This window comes from Tupaia chinensis, unplaced genomic scaffold (genome assembly GCF_000334495.1).
Source record: "Tupaia chinensis unplaced genomic scaffold, TupChi_1.0 Scaffold144255_1, whole genome shotgun sequence".
NCBI classification, from domain to species: domain Eukaryota; kingdom Metazoa; phylum Chordata; class Mammalia; order Scandentia; family Tupaiidae; genus Tupaia; species Tupaia belangeri.
Window position 1 is genome coordinate 1,393,812 of NW_006204113.1, and position 3,947 is coordinate 1,397,758.

Below are 3,947 nucleotides of genomic sequence, written 5' to 3' on the forward strand. Positions count from 1 at the left end.
GGGCCAGGGCCTAGTAGGGCAGGCCCCGGGGGGTGGGCCAGATGCGAGGACCTACGGGGCCCGCGCCGCTTACCGAGCCCCGGGCTCCTCCTCCACCTCCCGCGCCGCTCCCGGGCCCGCTCGCTCCCGACGCCACCGACGCCGCCGCTGCTCCGGGCTCACGGGCGCGCTCCCGACCTCCCCGACCCTTCCCTGGCCCGCCGCGCCCCGCCGGGTCCTAAAGCCCGCCTCGTACCAGTTTCGTGCACGCCCGCTTCCTGAGGCGGGCTCAGACCGCGATTCCCAGCAAGCTTCGCAAAGACTACAACTCCCGAAGGGCGTCGCGAGGTAGACAGTGACAAAAGAAACCTTGCCTCCCGGATGTACTGGGTACAAGTCTCGACAGAAGTTTTGAAAAATAGAGCAGACTCTTCGAACTCGGCACTTTCACTAGTAAGGAAAGTATCCTCTAGAAAAGCTGGAAAAGTTTGGTGAGATATATGTTCCAAACTGCTTATTGCAGAGTGGAAACGAACTCATTCATTCAAGAAATACGTATGTGCCTGGTATGTGCACAACACCGCGTGAAGGTATGTTAGCTTGGCAGGTAACCTGTCTGTGTCTGTTTTCTCGTACAAGTGGAAGACTGAAAAAGACATGCCGTGGCCAACTGAGGGCCATGTTCTCTCTCTTTCCGTGCATAAACTTACAAAAAAAAGGGGGTGGGGGCAGCCTGGCATGGTTAAGGCAGCTGTATCCCACAGGCCTACCGTGCAGTTGGAGACTTAAAAAAACGACCTGGACTGAGCACATTCCCCAAATCCTGGGAGAAATGAAGGAGGAGGAGTTCAGTGGTGACCATGCCCCATGGTAGATGCTTTCTTGCTTTTTCTCTCACTCTTTCTGTCTCTGTCTCTCTCCAGTAAGCCCACACATCTTCTAGAAAAATTAGAAAGTAAATAAATGAATAAATGATGTGGCAGGATTCATGTGTGTGTGTGTGTGTGTGTGTGTGTTTCAATCCTCATAATGATTTTATGAAGTAGATACTTCACAGATGAGAAAACAAAGGAATCACTAAATAGCTTGCTTGAGGGGCCAGCAGGTAGCATAGTGGTTGAGGCACTGGACTCCCACATGGTTGACTACGGTTCAGATCCCAGACCCCGTAGTAAATCAAACCTGCTGCATGTGTGTGCATGCCCAAAATCCCGAGAGGAGAATGGAGAAGGGAATGGAGAAGGGAATTACTCCAGCCCAGAAGTAATTTCTCATTTTTCTCTCTGACTCGCTGGGGAGCCCACAAGCCATATGACAAAACCTAAATTAATTAATTAATTAATTTTTTTAAATAGTGGGGAGGGGCAAGAGGAAAGGTATCAAAAAGTGAATCCTGGGGCCAGCAGGTGTCATAGTGGTCAAGGTGCTAGACTCCCACATGGCCAACCACAGTTCAGGTTTGGGTCCTGGATCTGGCAGCTTGAAATTCACACCAGGTGTGTATGTGTGTGTGTGTGAAAGAGAAGGGACTGTGGCATGGCCATCCCTGGGGTAGGGGGGGAGGGTGATCTTTCACTTTCCTTGTCTAGCAAACACGCCCTATGGCAAAAATCTTAAAAAAAGAAAAAAAAAGTGAACTTCAGCAGGTCCAGAACACCAGTTAGAAGCTTCCTGTCAAGTTGAAAGAACCCTCTCCCAGGGCCAGCCGGTGGCATGGTAGTTGGGGCAGCTAGATCCCACATGGCCAACTGAGTCATTCAAGTCCCAACCCAGGGCTTGAGAAGCGTACTGGGCACATGTGCATGCATGTGTACCCAAAAGCCCAAGAGGAAAATGGAAGAGGTAAGATTGTAGGTGACCATGCTACCTGTGGGGACCGGGAGGGGGGGGGCGGTTTTCTTTCCCTCTCTCTCTCTTGTCTCTCTCCAGTGAGCACATTTGCCCTATAGCAAGTTAAAACAAAAACAGAAAACCCTGTTTCATACCTGATTTCTTTTCAACAACACTTTGTTTCAGGGGCTGAGTAGTTGTACAACATATGACAATTCATGAGGCCCAACCACGTGAGAAAATTCCAGATTTGCATCTGGGACCTGCCTGAGTATGCTGGGCAGGCACAAGTAAGGCCTGTGATCCAGGGCTGACTGAGGCTGTGAGTGGATTGTGATGTCAAGATTTTGTTAGAGGTGTCTCTGTCTCTCTGTCTCACTCAGGCAAGAAATAAACTTTTTAAAGAAAAATTTTGTTTTGCATCTACTGACTACACAATTCTGGAAGTAGCAGTAACAAGAAAGACAAATTACAATTCCAAGGTTTTATTGTAACAAAGTGATGGACACAAGAGTTAGATAGAAATATATGCAATTTGATATTCTAAATATCAAATAATGAATGATCAAGAGCAGGCATCAGAAGGCTCAAGTTGGGGGGGGTCAGCAAGTGGTGTTGTGGTTAAGGTGCTAGACTCCCACATGGTCAACCGTGTTTCAAGTCCTGGGTGTGTGTGTATGTATGCCCAAAATCCCAAGAAGAAAATGGAGGAGAGGGGATTGCAGCATGGCCATTGCCCCCAGGGGGTGACTTCTTGCTTTCTGTGTCTTTGTCTCTGTTGAGCATATGCTGCACCCTATAGCAAAAAATCAAAACAAAAGAAAAAAAGAAAATAAAAGAAAGAAAGAAAAAAAAAAAGAAAGAAAGAAAGGCTCAAGTTGGGGGCCAGCAGGTGGCATGGTGGGCACAACTTCCACATGGCCAACCATGGTTCGTGTCCCAGAGTGATAAACACAGACCTGGAGGATTGCTTGCTCTCCTCACTTTCCCTCTATAATGAACACACATCCCCTATAGCAAAATTAATTAATTAAATAATTCTTTTAAAAAAGAAAGGCTTGGGATCAGCAGTTGGTGTAATGGCTATGTCACTGGACTCCCATGTAGTCAACCACAGTTCAAGTCCCGGAACCAATGGCTTAAACTCATGCCAGGCACATGTGCCTAAGATCCTGAGAGAAGGATGGAGGAGAAAGGATTGCGGAGTGGCCATCCCCCCAGGGGGTGATTTCTCATTTTCTGTCTCTGTCTTTCTGTTAAGTGCATGCACCCTATAGCAAAAACCTCTCCAAAAAAAAAAAAAAAGTAAATCCTGAAAATTTGGAAAAGGGAAAATTTCATGCCAATCTTCTAAGTTCTTATTTTTTTTTATTGAGAGTTTTTTTTGCTATAGGGCGTGTGCACTCGCCAGAGAGAGAGACAGAGAGACAGAAAGTGAGAAATCACCCCCCAGGGGGGATGACCACGCCACAATCCCTTCTCCTCTGTTCTCCTCTCAGGATCTTGGGCACGCACGCACATGCACCCTGCGTGAGTTTTAAGGGTCCGGGACGCGAACTGCAGTCGACTACATGGGAGTCCAGCAACATAGCCATTACCCTAACTGCTGGTCCCAAAGGTCTTTTGGGAATGGCAAAGGGGTTTTAAAAGAGAAGAAAAAGGGGGACTTGGTGGCACAGTGGTAATCTGCTGCTCAAAAGCAGCCAGATTCCACATGGCGGATGCAGTTTAAATCCCTGCTCAGTCAGCCAGATACACAACAGGCACGTGCACCAGTGTTCAAGATCCAGCAGTCTAAAGAACCAAAGAGAGGTCATTATGGGGGCCAGCAAGTGGCATGGTGGTTAAAGGCACTGGACTCTCACATGGCTAACCGTGGTTGGAGTCCCAGACCTGGCGGCTTGCTTTCTCACCTTCCCTTTTTCCCTCTCTCGCTATGTCTCTCTGATCAAATTAAAAAATAATAACAAATGGAATTAAATAAATAAATATTAAAAAGAGAGAGAGAGAGCCAGAGAGAAAGATGGCATTATAACCAGCCCCTGCAAAAGTGCTCCTCTCTCTCTCTCTCTCTGTCATGTGCATGCATGTGCTCTTATCATAAAAAAAATTTTTTTTTTTTGGAGAGATTTTCACTG

At 47.5% G+C, this 3,947-nt stretch overlaps 1 protein-coding gene across 1 annotated transcript in view; it reads right to left on the reverse strand.

Moving 5' to 3' along the window:
* The window catches only part of ARMH3 (armadillo like helical domain containing 3), a 270,864-nt gene extending 270,661 nt beyond the window's left edge, over positions 1-203 (reverse strand). Inside the window, exon 1 of the mRNA XM_014583337.2 lies at positions 74-203. The gene's annotated coding sequence lies outside the window, so the exon portion shown is untranslated. The remainder of the gene's footprint in view (positions 1-73) is intronic.
* Between the last annotated feature and the right edge of the window lie 3,744 nt (positions 204-3,947).